This window comes from Apis laboriosa, unplaced genomic scaffold, assembly GCF_014066325.1.
Source record: "Apis laboriosa isolate Shangri-la unplaced genomic scaffold, ASM1406632v1 scaffold5_cov152, whole genome shotgun sequence".
NCBI classification, from domain to species: domain Eukaryota; kingdom Metazoa; phylum Arthropoda; class Insecta; order Hymenoptera; family Apidae; genus Apis; species Apis laboriosa.
Window position 1 is genome coordinate 1,821,965 of NW_025223857.1, and position 17,435 is coordinate 1,839,399.

The following is a 17,435-nucleotide window of genomic DNA, read 5'->3' on the forward strand; positions in this document are numbered from 1 at the left end:
GTTGGCCGAAAAAGGGCAGAAAAAGAAATTAATAATCGGGGCGGGTCACACGATGGTTGTGGCCGTGAGGCGGGGATAGAGGGGATGGAAAATTTAACCTGACCTTTTTGAAATTCTAATTTCGTTGAAAGCACTTCGAAGCAAGCGGATTTTCATTTTTCCCCCCCCCTCCTCCTTTGCGGTCTTTCTTCTTTTTCTTCTCTTTTTGCACCCTGTTTCCTCCTTTTTTTTTTTTTTTTATTCTCCATTTGGTCCTTCTTTTTTCTCTCGCTTCTCTGTGTTTTGCAGATCGTAGTAATAGACGCGAAAGACGGAAATAAACGCTTTGACGAGCGGTAGCCTCGGTTCCCTCTGTTAAAAAGATTAATGAGGAGAGATCGTTTCCGGGACTTCAATTTTATTAAAGGAGGTTCAAAGGGAATCCTTCGCGATACAGTGTATCCCTTCGCCCTGTCCGCCAGCAGATTTAAAGTGGAATGGAGATGGAGGAAAGCGATGGAAGGAAATAGGAGGGAATCAGCACGGTGTTGCATCACGAACAACAGTAAAGAAAATCCTGGTATTGTGCAAAAAATGCAACGTAGACAATGCGTAGACAGAATCAATGCATGGGATATACTATATTCAATAGGTGGATATATTGAATAGCTCTTAACTGTTATATTTAATTATCTCTTTCATTTTTATATATCAATATTAAAAAAATATATATATGGTATATCATTATTAATTTTATCTATTATTACAGGAATCGTCAACAATTTCATTGGATTCTCATCAAATTAGATTACAAGGAAATACTGGGATATTACTATATACGTCGAGCTATACGTATACACAACAGATGGAAATTTCGTATGTGAAACACATTCAAAGAAAAACTTTCTCGACGATGAAATAATAAATTACGAGAAATCACGATAGCTTCACGATAACGTCGATCGAAGCTCGACACTTCCTCTACAAATCGTCTCCATTTTGAAGCATCGTGAAGCACGCCAATCGGTGAGAAACTTAAGAATAGACCCCCGTCGATACAGAGAGAGAGAGAGCGATAAATGCGCCTGCGGCGGTGGAGCGTGAAGTTCCTAACAATTCCCATTTTATGCTCTCCAGATTCCGCTATGTCGCCGTTTCTTTTCCGCCCAGACACTCTGTATACGTAATTCCCGTAGCCGCGATAGCTTCTTTGTCCCTATTCGCGTATCCTGGTTACAAAGCGGGCTACCTTTCGCTTTGATCGTGACGTATCCTGCAGTTCGGCAACTTCTCCAGGCTTCGTCTTCCTCCTCTTCTTTTCTTTTTGCCAACTAGAGAGTTGCTTTGGATGAGTAGTTTTCTGTTGATAATACCTTCCAAGCGAGTTTTTTTATCAAGTATTCTATAGATATTACTATGAAGATAATATAAAAATATTTAGATTTTAGTCAGATATTGTGTGAATAATTAAAAAAAAATTATTATTAGAATACATTATTGAAAGATAAAAAGAGAAATAATTTTAATATAAATTTAATTATTCAATTTTCAGGAGACATTATTGGATGTCTATCGACAAAGAAGGATACAAGAAGAAGTGCAATAATCTGGATGAGATCAGAATTAATAAACGATCCTGTTTGGAAAAGTTTCTAGTCCTTTAAGAACATTCGGGCATCGTGACTCGGAGGATGCGCGATCCTCAACGTCGCGACGATATACCCGGTTTCGTGTCTATTATACAAAGCTTTCTCGAAAACTTGAAAGGAAAAAAATATAAAAACAATAGAGAAAAAAATGGCGAGAAAAGAAAAAAAAGAAAGAGGAGGAAAAAGGGAACACAAAGTTTCCATCACGCAAGTGAGAAGTCTACTCGTTTGCTCACTCGTTCATTCGCACGCCTCTGCGAAGATTTACGCCTGGTCGTCTGTAATTTAATAGAGGATACTTTGCCGGAGTTCCTTCGAGAGTTACCTGTTCTGTTCGCACGGCCCGCGGAACGTGAGCTGACTTTGTGTCTCGGCATATCGTAGGGAAAGACAAATAAAAAAAAAAAATAGCTTATGGAAAAAGGAAAAGGAGAAAGCGAAGAAGAAGGAAAAGAAATGAAAGAAGTGAAAGAGAAGCCAGATTGCGCGCAGATCGTAGTGTCGTTATTCACCGAACCGGCTCGAATATCTAATTACGATGAAAGAGGCTGTCCACGTAGCGGGGTCCCAATGAAAAATTCAATATGAAACTGTAATCGGGAGCTCTGTCTTTCTCCACGGATTAGTATCGGCGGCCTGGCCGCCTTCTTCGCTTCCAATGTCCGTGATTTATGACCGGGCCATACGTAACGCGCATCGGCTGAATAATTTTCTCTGCCGGCTCTATGTACGATACTTTTCCATTCTCATCGATCTCCAAGTGTCAAACTGGTATTAGAATCGGCCGAATGTTGTACGATGTCTTATCGAGTTCTCGTCGTTGAAGGCTCATCTTGCCCCTTTTACTTTTGAGTGAATCAGAGTTCACAGAAATGGAAGTAAATCGACTGACAAAAAGGCCAATCGATTGCTTGGCATTCTGATATTTATTCAAGTTGATTTCGAGGTGAACGTAGTTCAGATGATATTTTATCTGGAGTGAAGAAGTGAAGAAAGAAAACTTAAAAGAGATATTTTTGTGTTGAGACAGTTATGGAGATAGGTTTGAATCAGAACTGTTGCTTCTAGCCTGAAGAGTTTATAGTTATATATATATATAATATATAGAATAAGAGAAAAGAAAAATACTGTTAAAGAACATATTTAGAAGAAATAATGGTCGAGATAATATCAACAGTATTAATAAATTTGATAATAATATTAATAAAAATTATGAGAAAGTTATAAGAAAAAAGAAATAATTTTGTGTAGAGAAGTGTAAAGCCATTAATCTAATGACATTCTTAATTGCAGATTCGACAGGAATTTCTAGTTTAAGACTGTGATGCTTTCTATAAGAAATTTCAAAGAAAAAGCGACAAAAACAAGTCCTCGATCAAATCCCGCATCTAGCCCTGGTAAGTTTCTTTCTGCGCGCTAATGATCCCCAAATCTTCAAAAGACTCGGATCGCAATCTTGTTTCCTTTTAGAATACCTGTTTATCTTGTAGCAATATCGAACCGTAGACGAGAAAGATTAGACATGCCTTGTTATGAGGTGAGATAGAGAATTCAAATTTTCCCTTTCGAAGTGAACTTCGTTAGCATAACAACGATCTGCAAGGAACACGTGGGACGTGAAACATTCAACAAAATGTAAAAAACGAAGAGACATGCTTCCAAGGGAACGAAGCTGTGCAGGCGCAATGATAACGTCGAGAAATTTTCACGTCGCGGCTCTTAATAAAACTTACGAAACGCACGAAACGTAATAAACGAGCGACGTGTATAGGTGATACACGCGGCCAGGCGACTGACCCACTTTTTCTCAAGATGTATGAATATTAGTTTAACGAACTTGCCGCAACGAAGATATATTTGCCACTCTTTCCTTCTTGCTTTTTCCGTAGGTAGATAGTATTGCGCTTCATGTACTTGCATTGCACGAATTTTTTTCCACATTAAACGAGCCGTCTTCAACTCGGGTGGTAATCAGCCATCTTCTTATTTTCACAAACGTTTTGCATTTTAAGCACGATGTCACGTAAAGATTTATCATCATTCTTAATCTAATATCTTTCGCGCGATATTTCAAAAATATCTAATATAAAATTGTAAAATCTATTTATTAGTCTGTAATATATATATATATGATTTATCACTTGTCAATTTACTAATATCATTCGTTGGTAATCCATAGCATAAGATGCCCCTAGATGTCAGTTTGATCGTAATTCTCTAGTAGGGGGAAAGCAAGCAGATTAACGCCGGTCAGAGTAATAATTCGTGCGGAGAACATCGGAAACGGTTGGAACGTCTGAATCGCATATCCGGCCGAAATGGCCGGATACGAATCGAGTGTCAGCTTTGGGAATTCAGCCGGTCGATCGGTCGATTATACACGCCGTAATAGAGCGTCACGCAACTATGAGAATCCGTTGTGTACTGGTTGGCTTCGAGCTGCCTCGAGATGTGTCGAAACAGAAGCTTCCACGCCACGCGCCACGCTTCAGGATTTGCAAGTGGACACGTGTATGTAGTTACCCTTTGGCATCGTGTTCTCGACGTGGAATTAACAACACGACGTCATTAGACCGGATGGAATAACTAATGAAAGACCGATTGGACGATGAAGATTGATTTTCAAAAATATAAAGAGCATTTCTAGTTGTAAATTAATATATGGAGTTAAAATATTTGATTTTTTTCGTAAGTGCCCAGTTTATTTAAATACAAAAGATCTTTCTATGTATAAATTGCAAAGAATTAAAACTTTTTATAAATTGTATCTAATATCTTTTTCCATGCATCGAATAGTTACTTTTGTATCGATAGATTGAAAATTGTCACTCTATAAATGTTGAAACATCTCTTGACGTAATAATCCTGGCTGATCAATGATTGACAACTAACAATAAGTGGATGCCAATTAAATTCTCTTTTTTAAACACAGAAGCCCTATTGATGAAATGGTTGTGACAGCCCAGTCGATCATCGATACTGCCTTTTCCACGTATCATCTATCATTGGTTAAAACAGAACCTAATAACAAGCAAGAATATTCAATTGGAAGAATCTCAGTTACTTCGGAACAGGAAACGATTACAGGATAATCAGAATCATCTACGTTTAATTGTAAAATGGTTTTACAATCGGATACTTATAATCGATTAGTAACGATCGAGTTAATGCTTTTCAATTAAAACTTTCTGTCGACAGGAACGAATTCTGGACGTTGATAAAAGCATCGATTCCATGCAAGAGACAATATCTGAAGAATTTCAACGTGAAATCAATCTGACGATTACATTTATTTTATATTTATGGAAAGATCAAACTATACGACATACATAATACATCCACTTCATTGGAAGTTTACGAAACAGTAGACGTTATCTATCCTTGTACAACGACACGAAGATTCGCCAACAACTGCAATCGTCGGAAAAAGATACGAAAGCGTGCAATGTTTTAACTCGATTCAGAATTACCAGCTTGAACACGTGTACATGTGTATCCCCTTGTTGCGCGTTCACCGCGGCCATTAAAGCCGCAGCTTTAACTGACCCCGGTGGAGCTTTGCCGATATATTTTCCAGTAGAGGCCAGTAAACGCTGCAGTAAGTTGCTCACAGATCTGTCGATCGACATTTTATTGAACTATCTGGAACTAATTGTACTTGAAATTAGTCTTGATCTCTATCCAGATTATATTTAAACTTTGTCATTTCTATTAATGACAGATTAAAAATTTCTTTGAAAATTTTTGAGAATTCATATTGATATCACATATCAAGATATTACATGGTAAATGTAAATGGTAATTATTCTATATATTTTATAATATCATTCTTAAAAAAATCTTTTGAATTTAAAGATAGATTGAATGATATTTAAACTTTGTCATTTCTATTAATGACAAAGTGATTAAAAATTTCTTTGAAAATTTTTGAGAATTCATATTGATATCACATATCAAGATATTACATGATAAATGTAAATGGTAATTATTTTATATATTTTATAATATCATTCTTAAAAAAATCTTTTGAATTTAAAGATAGATTGAATGATATTATCCATTTTTTTCCTCTATAAAGAACACTACTTTATTTTTTTATTCTTATTCTTTACAGCTTATAAATAACAAGAAGATAGAGATAGATATTTTTCCCAGTATTCAAGCACCAAATCGTCAAATCATCCCATTATTCAAATCAGAAGACAATCAATCATCTAATCAACGATTCAAACTCTAATTATCAAGAGACTCTCAAAGTTCCTACTTCAAGATTGGAAACCGTGGAATTCCATTAAAGTACAAGTTCGTCCTATCGAGGAGTGAACTGCAAGAAAATACAGACAGAGTAACTCGGTTCCACGACCAGATCGAACAAAACGCTATTCGCGATACATGAAGGGAACGAGTTACTCGATATCCTTTTTTTCACTACCGGGAGCATGCACACCCTGATGACTGATCGTGGGAGCTCTTATTAAAGCGATTCACGTAATTCTTCGCAATCCATGTTTCAAAAGGCGATGAACTATAACGTTTTCATTAGTGCTAGCTCGCTACGTGTAATTCCAGTGCACTGGTTGCCTTTTCGAGTCGTTTCATTCCAAGCGTATATATCTCCGCGGTTCATGGCCAATGAGAATGCGATCCGGCTTCTACCTCAAGGTATTCTCTGCTCTTCTCTGTTTCCGCCGGAAGCCGCCGACTCGATTAATCGTCGATGGAAGGTAACGTGTAACGGAGGCCAGAGTCAATCTCTTTGAGAGAAAAAGAAATTGTCTCTTCGTTTGTGTTTTATGTACAGCTTCTGGATAATTTGAAAGTTTTTTCGAAAAAACTTTGGAAAAAAAATTTAATCTTTGTCTTTTTGAACGAGAAGAGAAGTCATCAGAATATGAGAAAAGAAGAAAGAACGCTTTTCTCTTTTAAACTTGAAATTTTTTTTTATTTATAGCAATTTAAGAAGAAAAGTGTTTGAAAAGAAGGGGAATAATTATCAATAAGGATGAAATAGTTTTCTTGTTGTGAAACTTGTAAAGCCAAGTATTTCGGTGCATGATTGTAGAATCGGTGCGTCGGATCTCTATGCACAATGAATGCTGGCACGAGGAGTTACCGCAATGGTGCCATTTGCTGCCGGAAACGTTGACCAGGGTATCGTAAAGAAGTTCAGAGAAGCCTCGAAAATGTGCACTGGAAGGCGACTTCTTTCCTTTGCGTGGCTGAAAGAAATTGAATTTACCGCTTTGTGAGAAACACCAAGATCTGCAACGTTCGAATCTCGTGGCCATTTTGAGCCCATCTTCTAGAGAAGCCAGAAACAGTTAATAGGATCATGAAAATCTAATAAATCTATTGGAATGTTTAATTACAATTCATCATTTTATCTTTTTACTTTAAATATTATTGTGAATGTTAACAAATTTAACAAGGTACAGGAATTGATAAAACAAAAATTGAATATCACATAAGAGTAAGTTATTTTTTATAAAATTATATTTTAATTTTATTTTAATTATATTTTAAAAAGAAAAAAAATACATTATTGCTATAATTGAATTTCATAGACCATTCTTTATATTATCTGAAAAAAGTAATAATAAATTTTCTCTTCTTAGAATTGGCCACGTGGCAAACGAATCCCTGATGGAATGTTAAAGTTCGACATCCATGAAAGGAAACCATTTCTCAACCAACTCTTCGAACGGTAACGATAGTGGAAGAAAAGAAGGGGCATGAAGGAAGTTTCGCAGAAACGTAATAACTCTGGCAAAGATTAGACGGATAAGGGGGAACCGTCAAGACGTCTACTTTGTAAGATAAGATTCGGCAGAGACGCTTTGAAGCCTTTCGTATCGATAATGTAACTTTGACCGACCAGTCGTGTAACACTGAATCGCTCAATTACCAGGTCCAAGTATAACCGTGCAATGACTCGTGCACTTGGCAAAAAGAAAATGGAAAAATCGACTGATACGGAGTTCTAATAAAAATGATCATTTTTTTATTAATCGATCGATCCTTTTTTCAATTAATAAATTTTTAAATTATTTCAAAGAAATCATTAATATATAATTATTATAGAAATTTTTGATATCGTATACATAAAGTAGATCAGAATACTATTCGTTATTTTTTCGAAATTAAAAACATTTTTAATTTCTCGTTAACTCCGTTTCTAACTTTGGCATTTTCATTTCAGGAATCTAATTAATCTTAATCAAGACAAGAATTTAATTCGTAAAAGTAAACTATTGCTTAGAAATTAACACTTCATTCGATAAATGATCTGAATGAGAGAGTATCAAGGAGTGCGTCGTAAAGATTTATGGTTCGTGAATCAACGTGAAGACAAGAAACGTTGGAATCCATCTTGGAAACTAGTGGATGAACGGAAGAATGCTTGCACATTGTCGACAGACACCAGGAACGAGAATCTGAACAAGATTAGGCTAGTTTCCAAGTCAGCCGAGAGGACAGCCGTGCCACGCGACACTTTGTCGGCGACCAGTCCCTAATGATCGTTCGCATTTGTCGAATTTAATTCCGGATATTCGATTCCTAAATGCCTCGGGGCGAGACGAAAGCCAGCTGCCGGTGGAATCGATTCGAACATATCCCTGCTGGAGTTCAAGAGGTTGGATAGTTATCGGAAACGTGGCTAAAAACGATAGACTATATAGAAGATGGGAATGAAATACTATCTTGACCCTATTTACCGGCCTATAGATTCTTTGCTTATGAGTCGCTTGTTTAAACTGATATCTGATAACATAGTTTTTTTGATTGCAATCAAATATAATATCCACCAGTATTACTCGATAATATTTGATCACTTATCACATATAGATAAATGTGGGTCGGTCAATTAATTAAATTGGATTTTTCTTTCTTATTTCTTAAAAAATATGATATAAATGAATAAAAAAAAATGTTACAATGGATGTAACTTACATTCTGCTGTTACTTTTTGATATTTTGCAAGTATCTACAAACAGTTGTCGAATTGCATCTACAAAAATTTTTTATTATATGATTTAATTATGGTTTCATTGATTTATGTTGTTTTGTGAAATAATATTCTGCAAGATTGGTACATAAAATATAATATACATTAATAAAACATGTGATTACAGAGTGAAAAATAATTAACAAAAGCAATGTATAATGAATAGTAGAGATTGACAAGAAAATAGTTAAAGGAATGCTGGGAATGCTGGCTCGCGCGCTCGTGTATGCCTTGCGACATTAATCCATTTTCAGATAATCATGCTCTCTGGTCGCTTAAACCTGACAAACTGTTTTCTTTGTGTTCAAAACGATAAGACAATCAGATCTTTTACGAATTATGCACAATTATGTCACGATCGTGGAATTAGAAATTTTCTAAACTTTAAATGTCATTTTCCGACGGCAAAATTTTTATGCAAGTACAAAAACGTCTAATCAATAGAAATTGCGCATGGATGAACAATGCATTTTATGTTTAATAGCGTTGTTAAAAATTATGATTATGAATTGGAAAATGGTTTGGAAGTTTTGAAACTAGAAGAGAATCTTTATAGTTCAATGGGTTAGAACAAAGAGATTGATTATGAGGTATTAAACTGGATAAGTATATATGATTATTATTTCTTCCTACATCATTCTAGCTAAGTTTAAAATATGTATTTTTGTTAGATTTCAATGGTATCTATGACATCAATAGTTCAAGAAATATTTTAAAAATATATAATTTTACAGATCACAATATTTAGACGCTTTTCTGATATCTATCCAAATTATCATTGCAAATGTAGCTCTTACAAACATAATTACGACAATTATAAAATATAATATATAAAATAACACTATAAGAAAAACTCAAATGAAATTATGAAATCTCATAATGGAGAAGTAATAACACATCACATATTTTCAATTTTGAATATCATTTCACATTAACCCATATATATTTCACATGTGTACAAGTTGATTCAACACCCAAAAAATTTCTTCCTTTTCGTTTTATAGAAACTAGCTCGATCATTAACCAAAGATAATCACGATGGCGGACGCATAACTTGATCAATCCTCGACGATCTTGGCGATGTATTTTTTTTTTTTTTTTTTATTTCTTTTCCTTATTTCTCTCTCCCTTTTTAGTTCGCAGTTGCGCAATCTTCCCCGTACTTTGAACGGTCTCGTTTCACCGTCTGCTCCGCTCCTTCGAGCAGATTTATTCTATTTATTCGCTCAACCTCGAGGGAAGTCGGCCGATTACGTCGAAATTCCTTCTCCAAAGCCCTGCGAATCGACCTCTTTCCAATCTTTCTCTCGCTCGTTCCTTTTTTCCCTCTCCTTCCTCTCTCTCTCTTCTAGCCAAGCTTTCGAGTGTTTACTCGCGTGTTCGAGTTCTGTCAGTATCACACGCTCTCCGCCAAACAAATCGATCGTCTCCTATCGCCGCCTCTTTTCGCCGATTTTCGCCCGCCTTTCGACTCGACCGATCCCCCGGGACCACGAAGCTTTTACGGGTGAGAAACCAGGGGACCAGCAAGATCAATTCAAACAATATATGCACGATAACAATACGTGACAATAATAAGATTCCACCTGAAATATGGTAATCTATATAAAACGACAAAATTAAATTGTACTTACATGTCCAAGGATCAGCCACGTTGAACGACAGGCTTAGGTACGAAGTTCTCGTCGCCTGGTGCGAGGAGAATCGGCTTGGCAACCGATGGAGTCGCGCGTGTGAACGTCCCTCGACACACAACGTGCACGCTTATCCGGGCTTCACAGCCGCGTCTTCCCTTCTATTGCGACGTCGCGCCTCCTCATCTCGCCATCACTTGTCCACGCAGAGATTCTTCCTCACTTTCCTTCACTTCCAAAAATTCCATCTGTGCATCTTCCTTTCCAAAACACAATACAAACGACTCCTCTCGAATTTTTTCTTCTTCAAAGTTGACCAACCGTCGAATCAATTCGATAAACGTCCACGGAGGAGGCCAGGGTTCTCGGATTTCTCGCGTTGTATATACGAGCCCCCTCTACTTTCCCACCGAATCGGCCTTCGTTCGTTCGCGAGAAAACGGTTCGGAGGAGAAACAAGGAGAAAGAATGCCGCGACGAGAGGCAGGTCAGTGCGTTGCTGGCAGAGAGATTGCAAGCTGCCACGCTATGCTTCCAAAAAATAACGATATCCTTTCGCACAAGAAGCAACAGCAACCACACACGATCCGTCGAATGAAAAAAAAAACAAGACCGAAACTAAAGACCCAAGATATATTATTGGTTCACTCTCTGAACACGATGAATGACGAGGGCACCGACGAGGAGAGGAGAGCGAAACGGCCGACGAACGACCGTACGAACGAGGCGGCTGAAAGCACCGGAGAAAGAGTAGGAGTAGTGCGAAGAAGCAACGTCGAGGAGGGGTGTACCAAGCGGTGGATCCAAGGTGGGGGGAGCGATTTGGGTGGCGGGCAGGCGACTAGGGGTGGCTCTGAAGCCCGGTAGTTGTGCTCTCGCTCTTGCCTGCCTGCTTGCCTACCTGTCTGCCAGTCTGGTTTGCCCGCTTGAAGATTTGCTCGACTGTCTAGATGCTTGCTCGCCAAACTAGCTCGCTTTTACTCGCCTCGCCTTCGCCGTTCTGCTTTCCACGCTCTTTTTCTGTCACGCTTGCTCTCTCTCTCTCTCTCTCTCTCTCTCTCTCTCTCTGTGCTTTTCTCTCTTTGTCCGAGTGTGTCTCTTTGGTTGCGCAGGACCCGCCGCGCGACCCGGCCAAACCCAGAACCCGGCGTGTAGGTACCGCGGGCTCGCATTCGAGCTCCAGCCACCCCAGCTGCTCTATCCCCACCAGACTAGTCAACCCCCTCGGTCAGTGATGTGTCGAGCAAGCACAGGGCCATGTCGGAATATAAATTGGAGAATTTCTGTGTTGTCGCTGCTGAACCGAAGAAATTATCTCGTTCGGTTATATTTATAAATTACACGTATTCTTTCTTTCTTCTTCTTCTCTGTTTGTCTTCGGTATAAATGTTTGGATCACTAGAAAATTGTAAAAATTTGTTATTATTCATAAATGAATTGATTGATTGATTGATTTGATTTAGATTTGATCAAAGAAAGGATAAAAGAGCAATTGAAAGAGAAATATTTCTAAAGGATTTTTAGAAGTACGTTTTATAAATAAATGTTACGTCGAAGTTGAGATTATAAATATAGGGATGTAAAAAAGATAAAAAGAGCAATCGAGCGATGAATCTATAGGACCTTTAAAAACGGTGGAGGTGATGAGGGGCGGAGGTGAATGGACGATTAACGACGAGCTGGCAGCGATAGGCTCGGTATCGGAGAAGAGAATATTAGTAAAATTTTATTTCGTGCATTCGAAAACCGGCAATTACGCTCTTGGAAAGAAAAAGAATAGTCGAGGCTACTCGAGGAGAAGACGTTGCTCGTCCTACTTTCCCTCCTCGCCACTTCTATGCTCCCCGTTACTTCTTGTTTCTCGCCGGCTGAACGCTTCCCCTCTCGAATAGCCTGCAATCAAATACGTGCGCGTAAATGGACCGTTTCCAGCCAAGCCGAGAATTTTAGGCCATTCGAGGCGAACGTTGGTAGAGATAATTAAAAGAAAACTAACAACACCATCGATATTTAAACGAGTTTGGCGAGCATCACCGACACGTATATCGAGTTGACAAAGATGCTTTTCTTTTAACTTAATTAATTAAACAGAATAATCGTGTCGGAGAGATAACAATTAACGATATCAAAACGACAAATGATAAAGCGTGATTAAACGATTCAAGCGAGAATTATCGATTGCGACCTGAGGCAGTTCGTTTCCCTTGAATTAGTTAGACAACAAACCACAAAGCTGAGCCTCTCTCCGTCTTTCACTCTTTCCTCGCTGTTCTCCTCCTCTTCTATCTGTGATGCTAAGTAATCGTCGTGTCGCAAACGAAATGTTACTTGCATAAATATCTCTTTATCAAAAATTCATTGATCCGATGAAGAATTTAAATCTCAATAACAATCAGTGTTATAATGTTATACATCTGAAATATTACAATTAATTTTTTTCTTGGAACGATGATAGACAAATTTAATGATATTTTTAGAGGTTAACTTCAATACAATATGTAATTTACGATCACTTATTAAACCATTTTGAAACTGATACTGTAAAAAGAAAAAGTAATAATAATAATCAATGTCAAATTTCTAAAAGAACGACGATTTAAAAAAAAAATCAAAAATCGCATTTACATATATGCAATATAGTTAACAAGGAAAACAGTAAATTCTGTATTTACACGCAGGCGAAAGATATCCTGTTGCACCTGTTTCATAATTTATCGTGGAGAATTAACGCGACGTCGGATTGTCATTTCATTCGTGACAATTCCGTGAGATTGTTCCGCCTCGAAGAGACCACATAATGATACTAAATTTCAGACGACGAGGCTAGCACTCGGAGCATGCCAGTATTTTTAGAAACGTCCATTTAAAGTATTCGCCAAGCGTGAGGCCGTACGAAGTCTAGACTGTCTTCTTAATTGCACCTCGATGATTCAAAATGTAAATCTTTTCTCAAGCTGGGTAATCTTTTATACGAATATTATTTTTTTTTCTGCTCCGATGAACGTCCATAAACGAAAAAAAATTTAGCTATATTGTAGGTTAAAACATATAGTTAATAATAACAATAATTAAGAAATCGACAAGCGAATGTTTTATTTCTTTGTTTTTTTCATGTTATTAGATATATATATTAAATTAAAAAATATTTTTTCCTATAAATTGAAAATAAATAATAAAAATGTTAAACAAAATTCGATACTTTGGTTTGCTCGTCGATCTTTAGTCATTTGAAGTAGTCCTAGGTTCTTGAGTGCCGTCTTACGGCACTAACGACAACGCCAGTCCCCTCCAAATACTGATTCTACTCCCTTCTCGTGCTTCCCTCTCCAGGTCAAGCTCCGCGATCAGCATCGAGCCGCACCACCGTATACCTATTTCAGCGTACCGTGCTCACTCGACGAGTCTGGACGAAACGTCTACGTTTCCTAAGAAGAATATTTATTGTTTTTTTTTTTCTTCAATGAATTTTTGTTTAGAAAGAATTTTTCGAATAATTCCTAAGATCCTAAAATTTTTTTTAACCAAAAAAAGATCTTTTAAGATTGGTACACTCTACTTCTATTGAAACAAAATTGAATTTTTCTTCAAAAAAAATTAATCATTCTTTCTTTCACTTCTTCCCTCTACTTTCATTTCTTCTGATCCCTCGCTTTTTGTAAAGTATTCAGTATAAAAAATTCCGAAATCTCGAAGGAAAATCGAGTGGTTTGAAATTGGTAGAAATTTATGTTCAAATCCTTCCATCCTTCCTTTATCCCAATTTTTAAAAAGATTTTTAAAAAATTTCTAAAATTAATAATAAACCCAAAAAAAATTTTTTTTTTAAATATGTAACGAAACAAGTTAACGAAGATTAAAAATCTGATCGCTTGTTATGATTAAAATCTCAGTATCATGTTTCCTTTATAAAAGTTTGGTTAGCTTCAATCTTGTCAAGTCTCAAACTACCTTGATTTTCTTCCTTCAAAAGCTTTTCACTTTCTTCTTTTTCTCTACTTCCTCTCGAATTCGAGATTCTGGTGAAAGAAAAAGAAAAAGAAGAAGTTTAGAAATGAAGAAAAAGGTTTTCCAATCAATCGAACTCCACGAACGAAACATTTGTATACATAGTAGAAGATACGCGTGAAGATCCGTGATAATTAGTCAGGTATCGAAGTTTCTCTCGAGATTGCGTAGCTCGGAAACAACTTAACTTTAGATGCGTCAATTTCGAAGATAAACGAATAAGATCTCTTTCTTTTTAGGTTAAACGATCAATTGTGATAAATAAAATGATGTAAAGTGATAAATAAAAAAAAAAAAAACACAAATCCATCGAGAGAATATTTTGGCTATTAAATCATTCTTTTTTCTATTTTTTCTATTTTTTTTTCTATTAACTATTAAAATTTACGAAAAAGAAATATTTTTCAACGATTCGTCGCAGCTTTTTTTTTCTGTGCTTTAATTTTTAAGTATTACTAGATCGAGCTATTCCTAAAGCAGAAAACGAATCGATAAACCGGTGGAAATCGGGCAAGAAATATTCGCGTGAAACACGCCATTTTAAACGTCGACTAAATTACCGAAGCGCGTGAGAAAACGAGGTAGTGTTTCTTTTTATCCTTTTTCTTATTTTTTTCTTTTTCTTTTTTTTTTTTTTTTTTTTTTACTTTGAGTAGGATGTAGTTCGTTGCGAAACGAACTTAATGTTGACGTTGGAGAACTCCGTCCTTGCCACTACGAGCAATCTCAACGCTATTTTCAGCTCAACCCTGAATCTTAATGAGCATTACAATCATGCTACCAGAGTAGGCAGAGCTTTGAGAATTCTTGAAAGATTTTAAGAAATCCTTCCACGCATGAGACACTGAATTTCGATACCCTAATTTGATCTGTCCTGTAATAATTATCATTTGTCTGAATATATATGTCATATGGGATAAAATTTTTGAAGAATACAAAAGTGATACTATCAAGTTATATCGAGAGAAAAATTTTAATTAATTTCGAATGAAAATAAAAAATACTTGCATTTTTTTAATTCCATGTATTCAAGATCATGATCAATATCGTAGTTCATTTCTCTCGTTCTATATTTAAAATGCGGAAAAAAAAGATTTATTCTGCTCACTGCCAACGGATCGATGTTGTAAGCAAATAGTGAATACTTCGTCAAAATTGTGCAACGTTTGTATTCATCCGGTGCGAACATTTATTGCGCGTTATCGGGTCCAGAACGAAGAAAAATGTCATCGACTTTACATGGAATGAGATTTTTGAGTGACTCGCGCGGATTGTATCCGGCTTCGAAGACTATATATCATTTAACGAAGAGCGAGTAGAGGTCGTGAATGATGAAGACGCGTCGAAACTCTTAAATATCATGAAAGGAGAGATTCACTCGATTACCTCATATCTCAATAATTAGAGCTGATTAAAGATTGAAATATACTCGCAAAAAGAATCGTTTTGATTTATAGTCGATCGAAATAGTTCCGCTTTTTTTTTTTATTTCTTTCTCTCTTCTTTTTCTTTTTTTTCTTTCTTTCCTTTCTATTCTTCTATCGACATTGATACAATCCAACGTGAGAGTACACTTCTTTCTTCAAGTGTCTAGAACTTATGTTGAAAGTCCTTGAAAAGTTAAAATCTGTGAAGTTAACGAGAGACTTTAGCTATAATATTACATAGAGTTTAGAAATGGACCATAGGTTGTAACGTGGAACGAAATATTCACCGCTCTGAATCTCGTTAAAATCCCTGGGAGACCGAGAACAAGGCAGTTCCGTTGTTAGCTTTCCCCTTTCCATAGTTGAAAATATGTATTTCCATATAATATCGATCGAAATGAAAAATATTTAACTCATTTATATCCAATTTCAATTTTATTCTATTTCTCGAACCGAAAAATACCTGAGAAAAGAAAAGATTTATAAAATATAACGTAATTTTTTTCACTTAATTTAAAAACCTATATCATAACCTATAATAAAATTTTTGTTTAGATAATGTTAAATTTTCATTCGTATATCAAATATTTAAATAATTTCATTGGATATTTTAAATAATATTACAATTTTTTTATTAGTAAAGAATCAAAATGGTGAACAGTCGATTTCCCAACGAAGGTTTACCAGAAGATTAGCAATACGAGAGTTAGCGTTAGCACGAAGATTAGATACACCGTGCAAAGATGTAGTTAAACGTAGAAGAGAAGGATGTAGCAGCGCTGATATACTAATTGAATTAGTTATTTCGAAGCAGAAAGTTAAGGGCACGTCTGCGCCAAGTTTTCAAACTGAAATAACTCAGAGAATCGACGTGCTGGCAAGGGTGCTCGCGTACTCACCCTAAGAAGTTCTTATTAAGCTAAAAGTTTCGTTTGATACCGAGTATTATTATAATATTTCATTTGGATATGAGTATTATTTATCATAATTCGAGGATCTGCTGTCTAATGAATTTTATTCCTGTAAAAATAAATCGATTATATTAAAATAATTATAATGAATGTAAAATAATTAGCTGGCCAATTGTAAAAAAAAAAATACTACATATCATCATACTATTCGTTACTTTATAGAGTGCTTGTTTTTGATAAATCTAAGCTTCGGTATTTAATTCATTGAAATATCGGAATAGTTTATATGAGAAAAAAATGAAGAAATATAAATAACAGATAATCGAATTGTTTTTTAAATATAAGTAAAAAAGAAAAAAATACATTTTATGATTTAATTTGATAAAATGTCAATAGATATCAAACTAAATACGTTAATATATACTAATAATGTAAATTAAATGAAAAATCTTATTAGTTGTTCGATATATATTCGTTAATAATCGAATGATGAATATTTTTTCAATTATAAAATATGCATTGTTACTAATATCAATTATTAAACAAAAATCGTATTTATAAATAATGTGTTTTATTTGTTTGAGTGAAAATTTTTTTAAAGAACAGAAGCTGAAAAATATAACAACATGATGTGATAAAAAATAAGTTAAATATGGAATATTAATTCAGTAATATTTTGTTTTTTGCTCTTAGTGATATTAAAATCAAAATAATAATGGATTACTATTATATAGAAAAATCGAAATATTATAACATATAGATTATTTTTATAAAAAATACTGTCAAAAGATATTTTGATTATATATTTTGCAAAGCAACAAATC

General features: G+C 35.6%; 1 protein-coding gene and 2 long non-coding RNA genes across 29 annotated transcripts in view; 1 reads left to right on the forward strand and 2 right to left on the reverse strand.

Annotated features, from left to right (window-relative positions):
- Positions 1-15,141, reverse strand: part of LOC122718139 — a 40,646-nt gene extending 25,505 nt beyond the window's left edge. For 9 of the 22 annotated variants that reach the window (XM_043942898.1, XM_043942891.1, XM_043942902.1 and 6 more), the window contains exons 1-2: positions 12,941-14,620; positions 10,269-12,682 (exon numbers count right to left, since the gene is read on the reverse strand). The gene's annotated coding sequence lies outside the window, so the exon portion shown is untranslated. The other 13 variants (XM_043942886.1, XM_043942893.1, XM_043942900.1 and 10 more) reach the window with 13 other exon arrangements.
- Positions 192-10,251, forward strand: LOC122718143. 5 transcript variants are annotated; one of them, XR_006347329.1, is made up of 9 exons: positions 192-631; positions 749-1,005; positions 1,532-3,025; positions 3,099-4,316; positions 4,561-4,742; positions 4,827-5,226; positions 5,743-7,098; positions 7,244-7,439; positions 7,828-10,251. It is a non-coding gene; the product is annotated as an uncharacterized LOC122718143 (long non-coding RNA). The 5 variants fall into 5 exon arrangements; XR_006347330.1 differs by having other exon boundaries at positions 5,743-6,352; positions 6,691-7,098; positions 7,244-10,251; XR_006347328.1 differs by having other exon boundaries at positions 3,099-3,513; positions 3,850-4,316; positions 7,244-10,251.
- An 86-nt stretch (positions 15,142-15,227) lies between the features above and the next one.
- LOC122718142 lies at positions 15,228-16,667 on the reverse strand. 2 transcript variants are annotated; one of them, XR_006347325.1, is made up of 3 exons: positions 16,385-16,667; positions 15,988-16,163; positions 15,228-15,900 (listed from the first exon to the last, which is right to left on the reverse strand). It is a non-coding gene; the product is annotated as an uncharacterized LOC122718142 (long non-coding RNA). The 2 variants fall into 2 exon arrangements; XR_006347324.1 differs by having other exon boundaries at positions 16,325-16,472.
- Between the last annotated feature and the right edge of the window lie 768 nt (positions 16,668-17,435).